The 24,756-nt window shown below is 36.0% G+C and overlaps 1 protein-coding gene across 2 annotated transcripts in view; it reads left to right on the forward strand.

Annotated features, from left to right (window-relative positions):
* Positions 1 to 24,756, forward strand: part of BMPR1A (bone morphogenetic protein receptor type 1A) — a 138,588-nt gene that overhangs the window by 55,838 nt on the left and 57,994 nt on the right. For both annotated transcript variants that reach the window (XM_047702091.1, XM_047702090.1), the window contains exon 2: positions 20,169 to 20,283. The gene's annotated coding sequence lies outside the window, so the exon portion shown is untranslated. The remainder of the gene's footprint in view (positions 1 to 20,168; positions 20,284 to 24,756) is intronic.

Below are 24,756 nucleotides of genomic sequence, written 5' to 3' on the forward strand. Positions count from 1 at the left end.
ACACTAAGCATGGAGCCCAATGTGGGACTCAATCTCACAACCCTGAGATCAGACCTGAGCTGAAACCTAAGAGTAGGTTGCTCAATGGACTGTGCCACCCAGCACCCCTCCATCATTTACTTTTAGTATACATATGCCTTTATATTGATCTGTAATTATCTGTGTCTAATCTATATATTTGTCTATATATTTTGGCTCAGATCATGATCTTGAGAGAAATCGAGCCCTGCATTATGAGATTAAGCCCTGCTTTGGGCTCTGTGCACAGTGTGGAGTCTGCTTGAGATCTTCTCCCTTTTCCCCTCCCCCTGCTCATGTGCATTCTCTGTCTCTTTAAAATAAAGTCTTTTGGGACGCCTGGGTGGCTCAGTTGGTTAAGCGGCTGCCTTCGGCTCAGGTCATGATCCCAGCGTCCTGGGATCGAGTCCCACATCGGGCTCCTTGCTCAGCGGGGAGCCTGCTTCTCCCTCTGCCTCTACCTACCACTCTGTCTGCCTGTGCTCATGCTCGCTCCCTCTCTCTCTCTCTCTTTCTAATAAATAAATAAAATCTTTAAAAAAAAAATAAAATAAAATAAAATAAAGTCTTTTAAAAAAATGGTTTTCTTGTAGACCATAAAATTGGATCTTGTTTTATTTTTTCTGACACTCTCTTTTGTGTATTTTAGCTATTGATATTAAAGTGACATTTATGTAATTTGATTAACATTTACCATATTTTTGTTACTACTTTCTATTCATTGCCCACATTCTTTGTTCCTATTTTTGTCTCAGTCTTTTTGTCTTCTTTTAAAATTTATTATTGAAGTATAGTTGAGATACAGTGTTATAGTAGTTTCAGGTGTACAACATACTGATTTGACAATTCTGTACCTTACTTATTGCTCCCTGTGGCAAGCGTAAACACCACCTGTGACCATACAACATTATTAAATATTATTGACTATATTCCCTATGCTGTACTTTTAATCTACATGACTTATTTATTTTATAACTGGAAGTTTGTATCTCAATCCCCTTCACTTATTTTACCCATCCCCCCACCTCTCTGCCTTCTGGCAACCACCAGTTTATTCTCTGTATTTCTGAGTCTGTTTCTGGTTTTTGTTTGTTTTGGTTTTTTAGATTCCACAGATAATTAAAGTCATGTAGTATTTGTCTTTCTCTGACATTACATTTAGCATAATAACCTCTAGATCCATCCATGTTGTCACAAATGTCAAGACCTCATTCTTTTTTTTATGGCTGAGTAATATTCCATTGTGTATACATATACAATATATCTTCTTTATCCATTCATCTGTTGATGGACACTTGACTTCCTTCCATACCTTGGCTGTTTCAAATAATGGTACAGTAAACAAAAGGTTGCATATATCTTTCAAATTAGTGTGTTCGTCATTTTGGGGTAGATACCCAGTAGTGGAATTACTAGGGCATATGTTATTTCTCTTTTTAATTTTTTGAGGACTCTCTATACTGTTTTTCTACACTGGTTGCACCAATATATAGTGCCACCAGGTGTGCACGAGGGTTCTCTTTTCTCTACTTTTTTGCCAATATTTGTTATTTTTTGTGATTTTGATAATAGCCATTCTCGCTGGTATGAGGTGGTATCTTGTGCTTTTGATTTACATTTTTCTGATGATTAGTGATATGGGGCTGTTTATGTGTCTGTTGGTGATCTGTATGTCTTCTTTGGAAAAATGTCTGTTCGGAACCTCTGCCTATTTCTTAATTGGATTATCTTTTGGTTTTAACTTGTGTAACTACTTCATATATTTTGAATCTTAACCCCTTATTGGATATATCATTTGCAAATATCTTCTCCCATTCAGTAGGGGATGGCTTTTTATTTTAGTTTAGTTGCAGTACTTTATTTTTGCTTTTGTTATCCTTGCCTGAGGAGGCATATCCATAAATACGTTGCTAAGACCAATGTCCAAGAGATTACTGCCTATGTTTTTTCTTTTAAGAGTTTTATGGTTTCAGGTCTCATACTTAGGTTTTTCTTTGTGGTTTTAATTTGAGCACTTATTATTTCATTTTCTCTTCTTTCTTTCTGTATCTGTTATACTTTTTTTGTTTTAACTTTTTTTTTAGTGGTTTCCCTGGAGTTTTTAATGTGCATTTCCAGTTAATCCAAGACTATTTCAAATAACATTGTTCTCTTTTATAGATAGTGCAGGTACCTTCCAATAGCAAAATATAATCCAAATTCTTCCCTTCTGTCTTCTGTGTCATTGCTTTTATTCATTTCGTTTTTGTACAGCATATACACATATATATGCATATATATATATATGTGAGCATACATAATTGAATGTGTTGTCACTATTTTGAATAACTTGTTATCTGTTAGATCAGTTAAGAATAAGAAGTTTTAAATTTTACCTTCATTTACTCCTTCTCCAGTAGTCTTGCTTTCTGGGTTTTGGAACTATATCATTTTCCTTCTCTCTAAAGAAGTTCTTTTTAACATTATCTGCAAGGGAGGTCTGCTGACAACAGATTGCCTCACTTTTGTACATCTGGTAAAATCTCCATTTCTCTTTCACTTGTGAAGAATAATTCACAGGCTATGGAATTCAAGGTTGGTGGTTTGTTTTTTTGTCTTAAGTTGACTCCATGCCCCGCATGGATCCCAGCGCAGGCCTTGAACTCAGGACCCTGAGATCAAGACCGGAGCTGATATCAAGATTCAGATGCTCAACTGAGTGAGCCACCCAGGTGCTCCAGTGGTTTTTCTGTTTTGACATTTTAAATGCTTCATTCCGGGACACCTTCGTGGTGTAGTCACTTAAGTGATGACTCCTGGTTTCAGCTCAGGTCATAATCTTAGGGTTGTGAGATGGAGCCCTCTGTGGAGCTCTACACTCACTTTGGAGTCTGTTTAAGACTCTTTCTTCCTTTCCTTCTGCCCTCACCCCCCGAAGGTGCACATGCACATATTCTCTCTCTCATAAATAAATACATAAGATATTTTTTAAAAAAATAAATGTTTTATTTTGTTCTCTTCTTGTTTGCCTGGTTTCTGAGAAATTGGATATAATTTTGCTCCTAAATGGATAAAGTGGGGTTTTTTTTTCCTATGTCTTCTTTGAAGTTTTTCTTTCTTTATCTTTGTTTTTAGCTATCTAGGTGTAGTTTTTTTGGGCACTTATCCTGCTTGCTGTTCTCTGAACTTCCTGGATCTGTGGTTTGGTGTTTGACATTAATTTGGAAAAATTTTCAGTCTTTAGTGTTTCAGATTTTTTTTGTGTGTTCTTTTTTTTTTTTTTTTGTCTTTTTTATATTCCTGTCTGTTACACTTTTTGTAGTTGTCCACAGTTCTTTGATATTCTGTCCTTTTAAAAAATCTTTTTCAGGGGTGCCTGGGTGGCTCAGTTGGTTGAACATCCAACTCTTGGTTTCAGCTCAGATCATGATCTCAAGGTTGTGGGATCAAACTCTGCATTGGGTTCTGTGCTCAGTGCAGAGTCTGCTTCAGATTCTCTCTCTCCTTCTCTCTCACTCTCTCAAATAAATAAATAAATGAAATCTTAAAAAAATAAAAATCTTTTTCAGTCTTTTTTGGTTTGCTTTTCGCTTTTGGAGATTATTACTGTGATACATCCTCAACATCAGAGATTTTTTTCCTTAGTCATTAGTTTACTAATAACCCATCAAAGACATTCTTCCATTTTTGTTACACATTTCATTTTGCTTCTTTCTTAGAATATCCATCTCTCTGGCTTTATAATCTATCTATTCTTGCTTACTGGCTACTTTGCCCATCAGAGTCTGTAGCATATTAATTGTGGTTGTTTTAAATTCCCAATCTGATAATTCTATTATCTCTGCCATATCAGAGTCTGGTTTTGATGGCTTTGCTGTGTCTCTTCAAGCTGGTTTTTGCTTTTTAGTATGCCTTGTAATTTTTTCTTGCTGACTATCCATGAAGTACTGGGTAAAAGAAACTGCTGTAAATAGACCTTTATTAAGGTGGTGTTAAGGTACTGGGGGGAATCTATAGTCTTATGATGAGGTCTCATTTTTTTAGGGAGCCTGTATCTCTGAATTGTGAATTTAGTAAGTGCTTCTTAGTTGTTTTCTCCCTCTCCACATGGAGGGTTAGCCTGGGTTAGAGTTGGGAATTTCCCTTAACCTAGGCTTGTTAGGCTTTGAAAGAACCCCCATAACTTAGGTTCTGTTAAAATAGTTTTTCTTGAAAAGGCAGGCCTTAAGAACAACAGGGGTACCTGGCTGGCTCAGTCGGTGGAACATTTGACTCTTAATCTCTGGATCATGAGTTCAAACCCCATGTAGGGTGTGGAGCCTACTTAAGAAAAAAAAAAAAGAATAATACTCTGATGTATTTCAGAATGGTACCTTTCCCCCCTCTTTCTGGCAGAATGACAAGGGGATTTTTCTCTGATACTCACTGTGATGGCCTGGTAGAGCTCCTGAAGTTTAAACTCAAAGTGCGGTGGTCCCCTTATGACTGGATCCCTCATAATAGTTTTTAAAATATTGAAATGGCTCCCTATCTTCTCTGAAGGTGATTGATTTCTCTTCTCTTCTCTTCTCTTCTCTTCTCTTCTCTTCTCTTCTCTTCTCTTCTCTCTCTCTGCCTCTTCCACTTTCTCCTCCTTCTTCCTTCTTCTCTTTTCTTCTCCTTCACCATGGATTTAAACACATTCATGGGATTCAGTCTGTTGCAATTCTTACACTTGCTAAAGCTCACACTACCCCATCTTTGGCCATGAGGAGTCTCTTCAGGTTGGCTCCTGAGTCTTTTTGACATCACTCAAACAGTTGTTGATTTGGTTTTTTTATTGTCTTATAAAACTAGATGATATTCCAAGAACATTTTGAAAACTTACTGTCTCAACCATGAACTATTTCCATGAAGTCTGGTTTCTTTCATTGGGCAGTAGTATTTCAAAACTATGATCTGGACTCATCGGATGCTCATTGCTACTGTTTGGTCTTTGTTTCTAGGTCTTTCCAGTGAATAGTACTAGAAAATAGAGATTGGGAATCACAGTTTTCAAGGATATAGGGGTGATAGAATATTCCATAATTACTCATTTATCACATAGCAAATTTCACAATAGCAGAACTAATATATCCATTACCAATATTACTGAAAAGAATAAACATTTTTTAATATGCTCTTCATTTATTGATGATTATGCTCTCTATATCAGCAGGTCATATTGCCATTATGTACTATAACTTTCTTCCTTTTCATCATCTTTCAGTCTACAAGTTACTATTTAATGCTTCTCTCCAGTTATGTCAATATTCCTTTAATCATATTGGCTCTTTGAAGCTTATTCTCTAGTAGATTTCTCTGGAAAGACTCATTATGAGAACATTATTCTCTGAGTTTTTTCATGATGGTAATGTGTATTGTTTATGCTTGAACATTAGTTTTACCGGCTGTAAACTTCTTGGCTCTTATTTTATTTCCTTGAGTGTCTTTTTTTCCCCCTGGGTTAAAGTGTTGCTTTGTAAAATCTGTTGATAAAATTCTTTTTTTTTTTTTTTTTTTTTTTTTTAAAGATTTTATTTATTTATTTGACAGAGATCACAAGTAGGCAGAGAGGCAGGCAGAGAGAGAGGAAGGGAAGCAGGCTCCCTGCTGAGCAGAGAGCCCGATGCGGGACTTGATCCCAGGACCCTGAGATCATGACCTGAGCCGAAGGCAGCGGCTTAACCCACTGAGCCACCCAGGCGCCCTGTTGATAAAATTCTTAAGTTACTTGACGTTTTGGCCTAGATGCTCAAATAGTTTTTCTTTTTAAAATTCTGTAATTTTACTATAATACTCTTTGGTATTATTTTGTGTCCATATCCTCAAGTATGCATTGTATGCCTTCAATATACAGTTTTAAATCTTATTTTAGGAAAGTTTTCTTGAATTAGTTTTTAGTGGATTTTCTTTTAATGTTTTTAGTGTTTAATTCTTTTTCTTGGGTTTTCTTCAGTGATTACTATTTTATATAAAAGAACAATTTTTGTCACTTTTCCTAGAATCCTTTTATTTCTTCATTAAATTTTTTTTGTATTTTGTATTTTAGGATTAAACTCTTTTTCACATTACCTACCATGTTAATTTATTCTTGTGCTCTTTTGTTTTTAGTCTTTATATATGAAATAGAATTTTTAAAAATTCTTATTTGAGTTATGTTCTTTTCTGAGTTTCTCCAGTTCTGATGTTGTTTTTCATGCCTTATGTAATTTACTTAATGCTTCTAGCTTTTTAGATTATAGTTATTATCAGTTTTGTGTTGCTGCTTTTCTGGTTTGCTTTAGTTGTGTATAAGGATGTTTTTTAGCCTTATAATAACGTGCATGAGATTTGAATCTGGAAACTTTGTCATGGGTCATTGGAAAGCATCTTTAACTTGACAGAATTGCTTTTGATTATGTTTGGCCAATCCTAGTTCTGTCATTGTCCCTTACTCTTCCTTGAGCCTTCTCTTTCCATTGTCTCAACTATACCTTTTCTGTTCGATTTTGTAATTATTCCCAGCAGTTCTTCTAGACCTTCCTGGACTTAGTATCCTAGCAGAAGTTGGGTGTTTGATTGTCTAGAGAAACCATGCCAGTGAGACTCCACAGATTTGGAGGGACTACAGAAGAGCACATTATAAATGGGAAGTCTACTTTCTGGATCATGAGATAAGTCCTTACTTTCTTTCCCATGTCCCTTTCCTTACCTATTTGTAGAACACTGACAGTCAGAGGAGACTGGAGGACTCTTTTCTAAGAAACTGAATGACCAAAGAGAGCAACAGAGCCTTACAATTGAAGGTTTCCGTATGTACACAAGCAGGTGATGGCCCAGTTACACTACGGTGAAGCCCACTAGTTAACAAGCCCCTCCTTACACACAGTGTTGTCCAGTCAGTGTCCCTGTGTTTCACTCTTATATGAGCAGTACCCGATTGCTACTTATTTTTTAAAAGCTGCTTTAGAAAGCTATTTGTACAAGAGATACCATGTTTCATTATGCTCTACCTGTTTAAGGAAAACTTTTCAATTATACAAAGTTTATACATATATAAAAAATAATATGCAAAGATCTTTGCAACTTGATTTTCCCTAGAAAACTACCTTCTTACGGTCAAATTTAAAATTTATGCTTGAGCTCTGGTGCTTCTTTAGACGATTCATGTCATCTAGAAGCGATAGCACATCAGCTTCATAGACTATTACAGTGGTGGTTATCCTAGGAATTACTAATAGGGGAATAATCTCCAGGCATACCATGGATTCTCTTGTGTTTGAGTGGTGCAGCTTCATGTGCATGCTAACTGTTGGGAAGAAGGGATTTTCCCAGCTTCCTGCAGTGGTTTCTGTTACGGTCATGTGATTGTTAGATTGTTATTGCTAGTTCTGGCAAATTAGTGAACCCAGTTGCTTTCCAGCGTTTTGCGCCCTACACCATACCTCTCTTCCTATGCCTAATCTCCATCGTCTCAGTTTTGGAAGATGACTTCATTTTATATTTTATAGAGAAGTTTGGGGTGCCAAATAAAAGTTTGATTTCTTTTCTTTATCTCAAAGATCTCTTTTTAATGAGTTTTTTCCTTCTCTCTCTTCTGTTTCACAAGTAGTGTTTCCCTTCTTCTAAGGCTAAGTCTTTATCTTCTTAGCCCTTCCTCTCCTTGTCTGTCTTGACATCCTTGACACACTATTTCTAGTTCAATTACAACCCTGATCAAATTCCCTTCAAATTAAAAACAAACCAGCAAGATCTTCCCTTGACACTGCTGTTACTTCAAGGCTATATGCCATTCTTTTCACCTCCAAACCTCTCAAAATGTCAGTCTGTACCTGAATAGCACCTTTCTTCTTTTTTTTAAAACATCTTCCCTGCCATTGTCATTGAATTTGTTTGTGACCCATATAGCAAATTTAGCAGCTTCTTCTGTATTTTATTACTTGTCCCTTCTGCAGTATTTGGAGTTGTCACTATCTTTCTATCTTTTTTTTTTTTAAGCTTCACTTACATTTGCCTTGCAGTACAAAATGTGGGAAATGGAGGAAAGTATAAAGGAGATAATAATCCATTGTAATACCACCTCTCAGAGATAACCAGTATTAAATTTGGGGCTATATCTGTTCCATCTTTTTTTAAAATTCATTAAACAAAAGCAGGTTCATACTGTATTTTTTTTTTAATTTTATTTATTTTAGAGAGGAAGTGTGTGGTGAACAGAAGAGGGGGAGGGAGAGGAAAAGGGAGAGAATCCCAAGCAGACTCTATGCTGACCAAGGAGCCCAAGGTGGGGCTCTGCCTCATGACCCTGAGATCATGACCTGAGCAAAAACCAAAAGTCAGATGCTTAACTGACTGAGCCACTCAGGTGCCCCTGTATCATTTTTTTTTTGATATCTGATTTATATTTCTATTTTAATATATTATGAGTATATTTTTAAGTACTTACTCTTCTGCAGTATGAATAGTGGCCATATAAACTGGTAGTGTTGAGACTGCCCAGGTTGGAATCCTGGTTCCCAGTCCTCACTAGCTGTGTGGTCTTGACCAGAATACTACTCTGGGTTTCAGTTTCCTCATCTAGAAAATGAAGGTAGCATTCTTTTCTAATACCTAGGGTTGTTGTAAGTAATAAATGAGATAATACATAAAAAATAATTCTTGGCAATTAATAAATGTTAGCTATCATTACTATAAAATATGAATGTATTATGTTTCACTTAGATTATTTCTATTCTGTTTTGTTATCATTAAGAATGTTTTAAGACCATCCATATAGTCAAATGCACATCACAATTCTCGGTAGATTTTTATTGGTAAAACATAAAAATCTCTCAGTGAAATTAATATACTTATCATGCAGTTCACTCATTTAAAATGTACACATCAGTGGTTTTTAATACATTCACAAATATGTGTAACCATCACCACAGTCCTTTAGAACATTTTCATCCCCTCAAAGTGAAACCTCACACCCTTTAGTTATCAATTCCCTTCCATAATTTTATTATTTTAATGTAGTATTTTATATTTATTCTGTTGTTATTTCATGGCCAGTTGGTCTACGATTTGGAAAGAGAAAATACAGTAGTCCCCTCCCAATCCACAATTTCACTTTTTGCAATTTCAGTGACCTTTGGTAAACTGAGGTTGGGAAGCAGATGTCAGGGCAGTAGCCTAACACTATGTCACACTTGGAATGTATTTACTTGGCACTGTTCCAAGTGCTCTACCTACATTAACTCCTTTGATCTTCACCTTTCAGACGTATGCAGTTATTGTCCCTATTTTACAGATTCATACAGATGAATCAGATGAGCGTGAGCAACTTTGGGTCAAAGTATTAAAAACAGGTAAAATGGTGGAGCCAGGATTCTAACCTTGGTACTCAGTCTGACTGTGGAGGCCATGCTCCTAACCCTGTATTCTTCTCTTAATCCTCTCCTTCTAGAAGAATAGTAGGTGGATTTCAAATATCTTGACATCTTGGCTGTTCTGTATTTAGGAGAACTGTGAGGTCTTCAGTGCTTGATTGGAAAGAGAACTAAAATAAATACTGATGTCTGCTTCAGATGACGTGAGCTTCAGGTGGCTGTGTATTTATCATCTGGGGCAGGCCACACATTGATTATCCTGCTCCGCCACTCTAGAATCCAGGCCTCAGGTGGAACAGTTGCCAGGCACAGTGCGCCTTCCCTGGGCGCCCCTGATAGAATGCCCATTTTAACCTGCACCCTTCCCTCCTTGCATACTATGAAACCCTGCCAGTCTTTGGAAGGCTAATTTAAATTTGGCTCCCAGTGTCTCTCCTGTGCTGTGAAGCAGCAGTCTTTGATACTTCTCAGATAATCATGTGTAGTGGTATGACAATATTTGTATTGTCATCTTGGTACTGTTGTTTAAGCTTTAATATATTTATATAACATATATGTTTATATTAATATATTAATATGCTTATATTAATATATTTATGGCATAACTCCTCAAGTTGATTAAGTGTTACTTGCCAGAAGGGAACTGTGTCTTAAATGTTTTAAAATATACTATAGTGCCCTCAGGAGTATTACCAAGTGATCTTTTTTCCTTTCTCTTTCAGTCTCTCTTGCCTGTTGATAATAGAGCTATTCTCTGCAATTTAAACATCTAACCTCACAAACATAGCCCGAAGTGCACATGACATGTTTTGCAGAAAGTGTTCAGTCCATAGTCACGCTGTTGGATTATGTACATTATATTGGGATAGGTGCTTCTACTTGTCTGTCTGAGCATCTTCAAAACCTGTTGTTGCTTCTTTTTGAAATCTTACTTGATTGCCTTGGTTGTTGCTCATCCTGCTTATAAGCTCCTCCCTCAGGCGTGTGACTCACCAGTTTAAAAGACGGTGCTGTTCAGTAATTAACTACCTGCCTCTCATTACATAGAGATGAGAACTTAACTGCAGGCTTCCCAGCTAAAACTTTCTACCCTGTGTGTTTACCCACCTATAGGCATGTAGCAACACTGTCCCACACCCAGCCTCTGGAGGAAGTGTCTGTAGCCCATTTCCACTTCTGTTGGACTTGATTTGTTTGCCTATCCCTGTGTAAGTGGTGGATTTTATGTGGGTGCCGTTAATAAAAAATAATTTTATTTTCCGTAATTTCTAGAATGTCATTTGTTTAGTCTCATTGATGTTCACATTTGGATGAATGACAGTTGGATATTTAATGAATGTAGTTTTGTTTTTTAGTAAATAATAATTAAGCCAAACATTTTATAAGATTAATCAGATTAAAGTCTGACATAACCAGTACATCCTTGAGGTGTTAAGTGTTACCCATTTTCATGACGTATAATTAGTTTTTGGGGGAAACTACCTGTGTTTTAGAGGAATTCATTCTGTCCTTATTACCTTGCTTTAGCAATCCTGAAAAATATGGGTATGCATTATTAGGAAATTAGGATCTGTTTTGAGAAACAAATTTTAAAGCATTCTTCTATTTGCTAAATAGGACATTTGAGGGGCGCCTGGGTGGCTCAGTAGGTTAAGCCTCTGCCTTTGGCTCAGGTCATGATGCAAGGTCCTAGGAGTGAGCCCTGCATCAGGCTCTCTGCTCAGCAGGGAGCCTCCCCCCAACCCCCCGTCTGCCTCTCTGCCTACCTTGTGATCTCTGTCTGTCAAATAAATAAATAAAATCTTTTAAAAAAATGTAAAAATAAATAGAATATTTGAAAATATTATGTTCTAATATATCAGTGTAATTATATTTACTTCAATATCAAGTAAAACCTTTGTAAATTACATATAATACTAGTGATTTGCCAATATTTTTTAAAGCGCATATGTCTTCAGACTGATTATAATGCTCTGTTTCCGAAGCACAGCTATAATTTTTGACCATTTTAGCAAAATGTAATTTTTAATCCTGTTAAGCAGTCATAATTTACAGTTTCTAGGGAAAAAGTTTTAAAATTTGCTGATGGAGAGATCTTTGGGACTTCCTTATAGATCTGTCAATATTTGATTTTAGTAACCGCTGCCAAACTGACATTGTTTACTAAAATTATGTGTGAAATTACAAGTCAACTGATAAAGTAGATTTTTTCCCAATTTTTTGTTTTACAGACTTTTAAATTAAAATTTGAGCAGTTGGTAAAAACCTATTTTGCTGGTAAATTTTTCTATTTCGATAGCAAAAGCCTTTACATTAACCTTTTACTTCATCTGCTTTCTTTCTCTGCTTATAAAAACACATATGCGTTTGGGATACCTGGGTGGTTCAGTCATTAGGCATCTGCCTTCAGCTCAGGCCCTGATCCCAGGGTCCTGGGATCGAGCCTGGCATGGGGCTCCCTACTCAGTGGGAAGTCCACTTCTCCCTCTCCCACTCTTCCCGTTTATGTTCTCTTTTTCGCTGTCTCTCTTTCTGTCAGATAAATTAATAAAATCTTTTTTAAAAGCCCCACATACACCTTTTTTCTCACCATTTGAAAGTAATCTGCAAACATCTTGATACTTCACCCCTAAATATTATATAAAAATATTTAGCAAGAAGAACATGATTGTCCTTCCTCAAGAGCTACATTATCATAAGAGATTTAATACCAATATACTATTATGTAATATACTACCCTTACTTAAATTTTCTCTGTTTTCTTTACAAAAGTGTTCTCTATAGCTATTTATTTTTATTTATTTATTTATTTTTAAGTAGACTGCACAGCCAGCATGGGGCTTGAACTCGCAGCCCTGAGATCAAAAGTTGCATGTTCTACCAAGTGAGCCAGCCAGGTGCCCCTATTTTGATTTTTGATCCAGGAACCAGTTGAGGAATATATTTTGCATTTGGTTGTCATATTTCTTTAGTTTCCTTTAATTGAGAATAACTCACTATTTCCACTGCCCCTCATCCTTCCTCCCATCCCCCCTTACAATGGTCTTTTATGAAATCTTACCTTGTTTTTTTTTTTTTTTTTTTTTTTAAATAGCATACCCCTCAGTTTGCTGCTCGTATTTTTGTATTTCATGACTAGATTAAAGTTAAAATGTTTTGGAGTGAATGCTATGTTGATAGCATTGTGTATTTTCTATCAGATTATATCAGGAGAGGAAATAAATTTTTTCACTTTTTTTTTCATTTTATAATAGCTTAGTGTTTGCTTTGATTTATTGCTACTAAAGATTTATAATATTTTGTCCTTAAATTTCAAAATAAAATTTCATAGCTCTTCACTCATAATTTAAAAAAAAATGTTATGATAATTCCAAAAATATAGGAAGTGGTGTGATACCTATATGCCTAATACCCAGATTTACAAAATATTAGCAGTTAACCATATTTACTTTAGATTAAAATAAAATTTTTATTCTAAAATCTATTCTGTATACAAAGGTATATATAACATAGATGTGCATTTTAGAGTAATAATAATGAATGAATGCATCTGTCCCAGCGTCCTGTCCCAAGAAATGTAAAGGCATTCTTTGAACCTCTCCAGGCTTCAGGACGATAGCTTGTCTCTTCCCAGAAGAAAGCATCATCCTAAGTTGGTGTTACTCCATTACCTTTCCTTACATTTTCCCACTTTTGTATTTTTCCTTTAATATACTTTTTAAAAAATATTTCCTATTTTTGAGTTTTATATGCATGGAATCACACTGTTTATATATATTCTTCTTGGACTTTTTTCTTTTTTGTTCAACATTATGATTTTGAGATTTCATTATTGTTAACATACTTATCTGAGGTACATCCCTTTTCACTACTATGTGGTGGTTCCATTATATGAATGTACTACATTTTATGCATTTTACTATTGTTGGACACTTGGGTTTCCTCTGGTTTTTTGCTATTAAGAAAATGCTGCTGTGAATTTTCTTGTGCTTGTTTCTTGGTAGATATATGCAAAAGGTCCCCTGGGTTATATACCCAGAGCTAGAATTTTTGGGTCTTTGGGTATGTACATTGTCACCTTTACCACGTGGTGGCAAAAAAGATTTTTTTTGTAACCAGCTGTACGTTGAGCCAGGTAAGGAATTCAAGAGGAACAGTTTTGAGAGAGGATCTTGTTAGAAATGTTGAGGTGTTTACAGTTCTTAGCTCCTCCCATTTCTGTTTTTTCCTGAGTTGACTAATTGAGGTGTCCTATCTTTCCCTTATTCTTGAAGTGGTCCTTTAAAAATATCACAACATTAAAAAATATATAATCACATCATAAAAATGACTGGATCATAATAGAAGATGTGTTCAGTTTTTATACCTTCAGTTTCAGGCTGTCCTGTGCTGCCTTTTTATTTCTGTAGACCCTGAAACACAGAGCTGCATTAAACTAGTTTTCTGATTCTCAGGAATAATGTAAATGAAAAGCAGATGGGGAGCCTGGGTGGCTCAGTCAGTTAAGCATCTGCCTTTGGCTCAGGTCATGATCTCAGGGTCCCGGGATCAAGCCCCATATTGGGGTCCCTGCTTTGTGGGGAGCCTGTTTCTCCCTTTCCCTCTGCTGCTACCCCTGCTTCTGTTCTCTAGCTCTGTCAAATAAATAAATAAATAAATAAATAAATAAATAAATAAATCTTTAAAAAAAAAAAGAAAAGAAAAGAAAAAAGAAGTGGATAGAGGGGGGCTGGTACTATGTTAGCAAATGTGCATTTTAGATAGCTGTTAGCCAAGGAAGAAACTTAAAAATAGGGATGCAAGCTAAAATTTAAAACAAGCAAGCAAATGCACAAATAAATAAACCCAGCACTCTTCTGGGACCATTTAGAAATGGGACAAATAGCACTATGTATTAATTAGTCCCTGATGATTTCACTGTATTGCAGCATAACTCTGTAATTGGTGTTCATAATGTTAATTCTAAATAGTATTTACACTTCACTGAGAAGTAGAAACAATGCATGTTTTTAGAAAAATTGGTGAACCTTTAGCAATCTAACATCAATTCCTGGAATGCCTGGGTGGCTCATTCAGTTAGGGGTGGATTCTTGATCTCAGGTCTTGATCTCATGTCTTGATCTCAGTGAGTTCAGCCTCATAGAGGGCTCCATGCTGAGTATGGAGACTACTTAAAAAAATAAATAAAATCAATTCCTGATAATTCCTGAGAGTAGAAATTTTCTTCTTTATGTAACATAGTGAAACTATCCAGAGGAACTTGCCCCAGGGTACTTTACCTATCAGCTAATAAAATAAATGTTCTATTGATAATTTTTTAATCATTTTATAGGAAATAAATGGGTGATACATATTTCTCCGCTGACTAAATTAGGTTTACTTGCAAAGTGGAAGATGTATTGAGTAATCTAAATATCTGTGATTACTGGGTAAATTGTCTAATAAATTGGAGAGAAAATTAAAGTGGTAAAGAGGTTGTTTTCATACTTCTTTGTCAGGAAAGATAAATTGAAAAGAATATATGGATAGATGACTATTTGGGGTTCATCCTGATGCAGGTGGCTGTGTCAGACTTGATGTGCTTATTACTCTCAGAACAGATGACACTCATGTCATAGTAGTCACTGCATCCCAGACCCAGAGGGTGAGGGATACAGAGAACTGAAGACCTGGAATTTGGTCGAGGAACTATTGGTTTCTTTAGACTTCTGTTATGGAGGCTCCTTATTTCCTTAGGATACTTGAAACCACTGCAGAATCGAAGTTCCCTAGATGATTTGAAAGAAAGAATGTATCTTGAGTCGTCTGAACCATTGCTTTGTTATTCAAAATCTAATTTAAAGCAGAGGTAAAACATTTTTAGGAAATAGGGTTTAAAATTTTTTTAATTACTTAAAAGTAATTATAGATTCATAGGAAATTGCAAAAATAGTAAGGAGAGAGGTCCCTTATACCCTTCACCTTCCTCCAGTGGTTACTTAATGCTACTTGATGTAGTGTCCAAACAGAAACTGACATTGGTTCATTTTATATGTATAGCGCTGTGCCATTTAAACATACATTTAAATTTTGTTTAACCACCTCAGCATCAAGACATAGATCCTGTCACCACGAAGGTCTCCCTTGTGCTGCACATACACGTGTCCCCCATCATCTGTATGATTTTTGTCATTTTGAGAGTGTTTTATAAGTGGAATCATATAGTATATGACCTTTTTGCACTCAGACTAATCCTTTGAGATTCACCCAAGTTGTTTTGTGTGTCACTAGTTTATCCCTTTTTATTACTGAGTAGAATTTTGTTGTGTGGTTGCACCACAGTTTGTTTAACCATTCACCTTTTGAAGGACGTTTTGTTTTCTCCAGTTTTTGGCAATTAAAAATAAAACTGCTGCTAATATTCACGTTTATTTCTTTACAACCCCAAGCGTGTTTGGTTACATGTCAGTGTGTATTTCATTTTTAAAGAAACTTCCAAACTATTTTCCAAAGTGGCTGTGCCATTTTACGTTCTCACCAACAATGTCTGAAAGCTGCACTTTCTTCATATTGCCAGCATTTAGTATTGTCACTGTTTTTTATTTTAGTCATTCCAGTAGGTGTGTAGTGGTATCTCAGTGGGGTCTTAATTTGCAATTCCCTGATGGCTGGTGTTGTTAAGCTTTTCATATACTGATTTGCCATCCAGATATCTTCTTCAGTGAAATCTCTTTTCATATTCTTTTGCCCAATTTCTTGGTGATTTTTTTTTTTTTTTAACTTTGAATTTTGAGATTTGGTATATTCTAGTTGGGTCCTTTGTCACATGTATGGCTGGCAAACATTGACTCCCATCCTGTATCTTGTCTTTTCATCTTTTTAACAGGGTCTTTTGCAGAAGGATATTTTTAATTTTGATGAATTCTAATTTGCCCCCTTTTTTCCTTTTGTGGATCATCATTTTGGTGTCTTTCTCCATTCCCACCCTCCACCCCCAGTCCCAGACAACCGTTAATCTATTTTCTGTCTCTGTGGAATTCCGTATTTTGATTGTTTGATTTGGATATGTTGATTGATTGATTTCTTCTAATATTTAGTACTTCGAAAGTATGTATCTAGTTCAAAAGAAGCATCTGGATTGTGATATAAATTTAGGTGAGTTATTATTTTATTGTATAAATATAACATTTGAATTTATGGAAGCAAATGGTGTATTGGTTTCTGAATCACGGTATTTGCTGGGTTACTTTTGGTAATTGAAAACTGGTTAAAAGGATTTAATGTAATATAATAAAAAGGTCCAGTGTAATGATATCATTTTAGGATTTATTCAAGCATAACAACAGCATCAAAGACCCAGATTCTTTCTGTCTTAGTGCAGCCATTCTAAATCTGTTGGGTTGTCCTCCTAGGCTCATCTTCTCATGGTTCTGATGGCTGCCATCATGCTACTTGACACATTCAAACCCAGAGTTCCCTGGGAAAGAAGGTGATGGAGAGGATGTTTTCACCTAGATGTCTTTTTTTTTATTAGGCATAAAACCTTTCCCAGAAACACTTTTCCCAGTGCTTAGTTTCCTAGCAAACTTAGTCTCTTATCTTACTGACTGGAATTGCGTCAGATGCTTTATAACAAAACTACTGATTGGCAGGAAGAATGGAAATTGCCACAACTGGCTTAGATCAGAGTCTTCTCACCCTGGTGTTAAGAATCTTTTTCACCTATCTCTTTTGGAAGAAGCTTTTTCCCCTTGTCTTTTGGTTGTCTGATATAATTAAGATAGGTAAGTGTTCTAGACAAGCCAGTTTCTCATATCATTGAGTTGTTGCTGTTCACTACTTGAGATCGCCAGTATTTGTTGAAATCCTACTCTGTGTCATCAGCTATGCTAGATTCTGGGATTACAACAGTGAATAAAAATTTAAAGTTTGGTATGGAAATATGTGTAAGCTTAGAGTGCTGTGATGAGAATTGTGTACTGTAATTCATTTGTATTACTGGTTTAATATTATTGTTTATGTCTTTGGTTTTATGAGAAAGGCATCTTAAGTTTCAAAATCAAGCTTACATTCAATTTATAAGTGATCTTTTAGAACATAACCCGTCCATAAGTTGACCTTCCCTTTCTGTGTTACCTGCTTCATTATAGAAGTGCATGATAAGCCTAAATTACACTGTTCGCTTGAATTACTTACAGCTAAAACTGTGTTATCATTTTCTGAGGCATGATGTTGAATTTTCCAGTTTAATGTACCCAAACTTTTAACAGTAATGCCTTTAGTTTAAGAGCCTAGCTGGGATGTTTTGTCAAATATTCTGTAGTTTGGTTCTGATTTTTTAAAAGCATTATATGAATGCAGTGATGGTGTTAACAGCAATACTTGTATGGTATTTGTGGTACTTCTTGTGTGTGCTTAGGGAGGAGAAATGCAGTTGAGGAGGAGAGTATTTGGAGTGGTGGAAAGAAAAAGTATGCAGTCAGTATTGCTGAGTTTGTGACTACTAGGAAATGACTACTTTTTGACATCTGGAACAAACTCAAAAGTAATCTTGAGTTTTGTCTTAGACTAGCATATTTATCAAATCATATGTACATTGTTCTTTTCTATAAAGCAAATCTTACTAATATAGAAGTGAATGGGGGTATTCCAGCACCTCCGAGTGAGAGATAACTGAAATATCCACAGTTGATGTTTGTCACTGATGGGTTCTGTATGGGTACCTTGGTGGTTTAAATAATGACTTCACTAATTTTGAAAACCAAGAAGGATTGTACATCTTGATGGCAAATAAAGATATTTTGTAAAGATAACGTGGGACTAAAATACACTTTTCTTGTTTGTTTACAAATATTTATGAACTTTGAGAAAATTCTGATGTTAGCTCAATTATAAAATACTAGAATATATCTGGAAAGGTTTGATTTTTTCCTTTATTCTGTTTTTAAGAAGACCCAATGTATTATCAAAAGAATTACCTTTTCCTTAATGTGTTTTCTAGAACTAATGGGCTTGAAAGTTTTAGACACAAAATCTTTGATAAAAATATTATTATACTTGTTTAGTGTTCGGTTTTGACTAGATCTTTGTGGTTGTTAACACAAGTTCATATTGTTGTAATAAGTAGTCCATGGTAAACAATGGTTAGATGGTTTACATGTTAATTTTATCTGATCCATTAGAAATAACTGGTAGAATTAGAATCGGGCCATGTATGTGTGTGTGTATATATATATATAGAGAGAGAGATTGATTTACTTATTTGACAGAGGGAGACACAGTGAGAGAGGGAACACAAGCAGGGGGAGTGGGAGAGGGAGAAGCAGGCTTCCCTGCCATACAGGGAGCCCTATGTGGGGCTCAATTCTAGGACCCCAGGATCATGACCAGAGCCGAAGGCAGAGGCTCAACGACTGAGCCATCCAGGTGCCCCGGGCCATATTTTTTTAAACACGGTCTTTTGATGGATTGCTTTAACCTTTATGAGGATGGGTTAATCTGAACTTTGTTTAATATAGTGATTGCCTTCCCTCTTTTCTTCACATATACTGTTAGGAAAGAATAGTGTTATTGGCAAAGAGTGGCTTTGGAGGAAGATATTTGTCATTTCTAACATGAAAACACAGTGCATTTATTTTTTGATTATAAAAGGGAAATGTTTTAAGACTGTGAACATCTCAGGGAAAAAAAATCACTAAACACCGCATCTCCATTCCTGCCCTCATTTCTCTGAGTGATGGTCTAAGAGTTTTATAGTCCTGTGAGTACCCTGAAAAATGTTACAGACCAGTTAAGTTGTGGGTAACTGGTGCATTGAGAAGACTATTTAAGGCTCCTAAGTGCAAACAAAGCATTACTAATTGCTTTCAGGGTCAGTCTGTCTTTAGTTGGACCATGAAAGATTTAGCATGGTCCTATGGCAGCCTGTCTGCTGAGTGGAGACTCTTGTCTTTAAGAAAGGCTGCTATCTGATATGCTAGACCGTTTCAGATTGCCCCAGTTTACATGAATTCAGTCATTATTGCCAAGACTACTAAACCTCAGTGTGACACAAGTGATACTTCTAAATGGACTTGAAGACAAGGGCATTTTGACCTTGCAGTGGGACATAGGTAGTATTCATACGGCTTAAAATTTTTCCTTTTTAGAATATGAAACAATACTTTGCTATTTGAAGTTTCAGTTAAAAATAGATTCAATAAAATTATTTTTAAAATCTCTAAGTAAACAACATACCTTTTTAAATTAAAATTCTTTTATTGTTTCCCTCTTTTAGATTTTTGAACTCCGTGTTTTAAAGCAGGGGAACTAAATGTCAGTGGTAACATAGTTGTAACCTATTCCCCTGGGTTTAGATCATGCAGTGCCATTAATTCCTGACCCCTCCAGTCCTTAATATTCTAGGTAGAAGGTTGACTAAAATTAAAACTGCTTACTGAGATTTTGTGATAAAAAGTGAAAATAGGGATATTAGGTGGGTGGCCAAATATATTTTTGCCTAAGCAGGAATTTGAATATCGTAGAATTGTACATTTTAGTGCTGCTTCTAGCTGTTCATGTTTTTTCAAGCCAATATAGAAATTTTACATGCAAGTAATTTTTTCCACAGAGCTATTGTTACATTTGTGAAGTTGAAAGTATGCAAAATGGGAAACTTCTTTGGGTAGAGGTTGGGAAAATGGTAAAGTGACATATTAAAGTACTTTAGAATTTTCATTGACTTTACGTTGAAAATGTATAATTTTACACCTGACAAATGTTCAGTATTGCTTTTGCATGTTTCTTTTAGTCTAAATTAGTTCCTTTTTTTTTTTTAAACAGATTTATGAAAATATGCATCAGTTTAATACTGTCTTGGAATTCATGAGATGGAAGCATAGGTCAAAGCAGTTTGGAGAAAACTGGAAGTACAGTTTTATCTAGCCACATCTCTGAGGTAAGAAAAAGACTTTTAAGAAAATAACTAGAATAATATGAATATTTTCATTTGTTAACAATTGAAAATAGTCTGGGAAGGTGGGAGGGTGGATGGGCTAAATGGGAGATGGGCATGAAGAAGAGGAGCACATGTTGAGGTGAGCAACTGGGTGTTGTGTGTAAGTGATGAATCACCAGATTCTGCTCCTGAAACCAGTACCACACTTTATGTTAACTGACATGAATGTAAATAAAATCTTGGAAGGAAGAAAAAAATTGAAAATAGTCCTTCTGTATGTATTACTGCTGCAACTTTATTTTAGCTTCTTTAGTTTCTTTAATGACTCCTTATGAGTTCATAAGTAGATCTAATATATTTTTCTCTTCTTATAAATGTTGAACCTCTTCAGAAATAAAAGGTACTTATTTATTACTGATATCACTTCCTTCACTCTAATTATAGAAAATAAGCATTAGATGATATATAGAGATATATTTATTCCCTCTAAAGATGACCAAGCAGGGTTCAGAATGGTGGATTGTATTAAGAATGGATATTTATATTATTTTGAAACTTTTACACATTATAGACTTAAGAATAAAAATGTCTTAAAATATAGTTCTTTGGAGATTGAATTTATTTAAAGAAGCAGGAACTGCAGTAACACCAGGGATAGGGGAGAAGAAGCCATTCTAAGACCATATGTACGGGGAAGTCAGGTTCATTATTTTCAGTCCATTTGCAGACTCAGATTATCAGGTAAAAGGTTTGAATTCTTCAGGGATCTCTATTATAGAAAAATGACTAGGACATACACTGTGAAGCAGTCTATACTTTCTCCTCCTGGAGTAGTTGGCTTTGCTCCCTGCTGCTGCTTCCTGAGCATGCACTCTTTTTTCTCACCCTGCCCCACTGGTGTCTTTGCTCTTTTGAAAATACTTATGATTTTTTAATTGTCTCTTATTAGGCTCAATACTCTTTGATCACTGTAGTAGTTGTCATTTTCCCTTTTTTGCAGTTCTCTCGGTTTCTGTGACCCTGTGTTCTTCTAGTTCTACTTCTTTAATTACTCCTTCATAATTTCTCTCTTTTCCCTCCTGCTACTCTTAAGTAACAACATCCACAAGCTTTTATCTTTTTCTGTTTTTCCTAATCTCATTTCAACAGTCACCTCTAAAGTGATCTCTCTCAACCTTACATCTCAGTTGTGACCCTCTCTCTAACTTTCAGTCCCATATTTCCAGCTGCTTGCTTCACACCAGGGCTCCCACACCTGTTACTGGACCTCTCTCTGTCACCCACGTTCAGAGTCTCAGTGCCGAATCTCATTCCTCGCTTTTTCCTTCCTGCCCTCAGTCAGAGATCCAGTACCATCCCTTAATCTCTGTAATGTGCCGTGAATGTTTCCCTCCTCTCTTTTCCAGTCCCCCCATCAGCATCCTAGGTTAGGCCTTTCTGTTAACATTTCTCCTGAAATATTGCCTGGCTCTCCCAGCTTGGTGCCTCTTTTTGTTCCATTTCCCTCTCCATGTTATTGCCAGCTGAAATCTTCTGAAAGATAATTCTGCATGCACTGTCAGGGACTCTTTTTTGGCCTGCCGAAGTAAGGACAAACTACTTTAGTGGTAAAAGTCTCTGAACAGTATAGCTTTAAGTGAATAATAACCTTTGCCTGGATCCATTCATTTCCTTCTCCCTTTAAACATTTACTAAATACCTACTATGCCAGGCACTATGTTAGGCACTGAGGATACAAAATGTTCGGTGAAATGGGTTCCTTGCCTTTGTTCTTGAGGTAGTTTGCTTAGAGGTGAGTATGCAAACAGCTGATTCAAGTGCAGTTGGAAAAGTGCCATATGAAATTGAAAAAGTGTGTTTGGCAACACCTAGAAGAGCTTCAGCACTGTTAGAGAGTATTGTCAGGGAGGCTTCACGTAGGAAATGATACTTGAGTTGTGTCTTGAAAGATGAGTGAAAGATTGCTGAGTGGAATTTGGGAGGTGAGAGAATTGCGTGCACAGAACCCAACATAAGGAAGGGAAGCTTGAGATGTATCTACTGTACAAAAGACAGGAGAAATCATTGTACGGCTTGAATTCAGGATATGAGAGAGGCTTCGAGGGACAAGGCGGGAAGAGATCTTCATTGTGAAGAACTCCAAATGCTATGATAGGGAGTTCAGGCTTTATTTTGTTAATAGTTGGCAGTCACTAAAAAATTTTAACAGAGGCATTTCAGGATCATAATTTTGTTCTGTTAAAATTAATCTGACAGGGGCGCCTGGTGGCTCAGTTGGTTAAGCGTCTGCCTTTGGCTCAGGTCATGATCCCAGGGTCCTGAGATCGAGCCCCACGATGGGCTCCCAGCTCAGTGGGGAGCCTGCTTCTCCCTCACCTCCCTGCTCTTGCTCTCTCTCACTATCTCTGTCTGTCTGGCTCTCTTAAATAAATAAATAAAATCTTTAAAATTAATCTGGCAGTGATATGGATGATAGTTTGGAAGGGGGAGACAGATCCCAAAAGCAGAGACAAGTAGGATTCTCTTAATTGTTTCAAGCGAGAAATAATGAGGCTCTTGATTAAGGTAGGGATGACCTTAACCTGAAATTATAAAAACCTGTTAACATTGGTTATTTAGCAGGTGTTTAATTTTCTTCTTCTGTACCCCTGCATGTGTGTATGATACCCCTCTGCCTGTAATTTGAAATTGCCTTGTATTTCTCTCTGCTCTCTGTTCATATTATTTTCTCCTGACATGCTTTTTCCACTTTTCTTTCTTGTGGAAGGCCTGTCAACTTTTAAAGACCCACCTCAAGTGCCAATTCTTGAGGTCCTTTCTGATCTATAACTGTATATCTATATAAAATATGTAAATGTCATTTTATAATTTTTATTAAAATACCAAAAAATAAAAATTTGATTAAAAATTTAATAAAACATTTTAAATTTTATTTAAAGTTTTTATTTATTTTTAAAAATTTTAAATATTTGAAATTTTAAAAATCAAAAAAATTAATAAAAATATTTTAAAATAAAATATTTTAATATTTAATAATATATAAATATTATAGGTGTATTTTTAAGAGCAAGTGAGTGCATGTGATGAGTGCTGGAGGTGAAGGGAATGGGTAGAGGGAGAGGGAGAGAGAGAATCTTAAGCAGTCTCCATGTCCAGTGTGGAGCCTGATACAGGGATTGATCTCACGACCCTGAGATCATGACCTGAACCAGTATCAAGAGCCGGTCACTTAACTGACTGAGCCACCCAGGCGCCCCCCGCCCCCGATCTATATTTCTTTTGACTGTAAGAAATGTTCCTTCCTAGTTTAAGGCCTCAGAGCACTTACTTTTGTTCTGCAGGGTATTACTTATTTTGGTCCTTGTTAAACTATGTAACGGCAAGTAGCAAAGGAGAAATCAGAAAAAAACAACATGGTCCCCGTCCTCTGTTTCTAGTTGTATCCTGTAAGGTATGTGTGTAAGTAATATGAGTAATGATAACCAACACTGCCAGGTAAAAGTGATAAATGCCAGAAGAGTAAATCATTACTTCTTAATCAGGGTTCTATAGCACTGAGAAGTATAGACAGAACATAGGAGGGATTATTTGAGGTTTTGGAAGATGAGTAGAATTTGGGTAGGTAAAGAAAGAATTAAAAGGTATTTCTAGAGAAGCTGATTGATAGAAAGTGAATATTTCCCTAAGAATATAGTAGAGATCTTGGAGAGGGTAGGAAGTGTGACATAAAATTTTACTTTATGGAAATTGTGCTAGCATTGATTTGTGAATGTATATCATTAGAGAAATGGAATGAGGAGTCAGGGAGCCCAGAAGGTTGTAGGAGCTGTTAGGTTTGAAGTAATCAGAATTTAATCCCAGTAGTAGCAGTGGAAATGGAAAAGAAAGACCATGTGTAATAGATACTGTCAAGGAAGAAGGAATAGTAATTTCTGACTGGATGTTGGAAAGAGGTGATGATGTCTATGTGTTCTCTCTGGATAGTACAGATAATGTTGGGCGGTGTCAATAGCAAACATAAGTAATTTTTCAAATCTGGTTGGATCTAAGTGTAAAGAAACATTAAAATTAAAGTTCTACTATCTTACTGGTTTCTTCATCTATTTATATGCAAGAAATATTTTTGTACATTATTTTTCAAACCTTAGCATATTGTAAGGGAGATATTATGAAAAAAGCAAAGTATTGCCTTTTTATTCTTACTTTTTAAAGTAATTTTTAAAAAGTAATTGCCTTTTTTTAAAAGAGCAGTTTTTATTTTTATTTTATTTTATTTTTTTAAAGATTTTATTTGTTTATTTGACTGACAGAGATCACAAGTAGGCAGAGAGGCAGGCAGAGAGAGAGAGAGAGAGAGGAGGAAGCAGGCTCCCTGCGGAGCAGAGAGCCCAATGTGGGGCTCGATCCCAGGACCCTAGGATCATGACCTGAGCCGAAGACAGAGGCTTTAACCCACTGAGCCACCCAGGCGCC

The sequence above is a fragment of the Lutra lutra genome, chromosome 14, assembly GCF_902655055.1.
Source record: "Lutra lutra chromosome 14, mLutLut1.2, whole genome shotgun sequence".
NCBI classification, from domain to species: domain Eukaryota; kingdom Metazoa; phylum Chordata; class Mammalia; order Carnivora; family Mustelidae; genus Lutra; species Lutra lutra.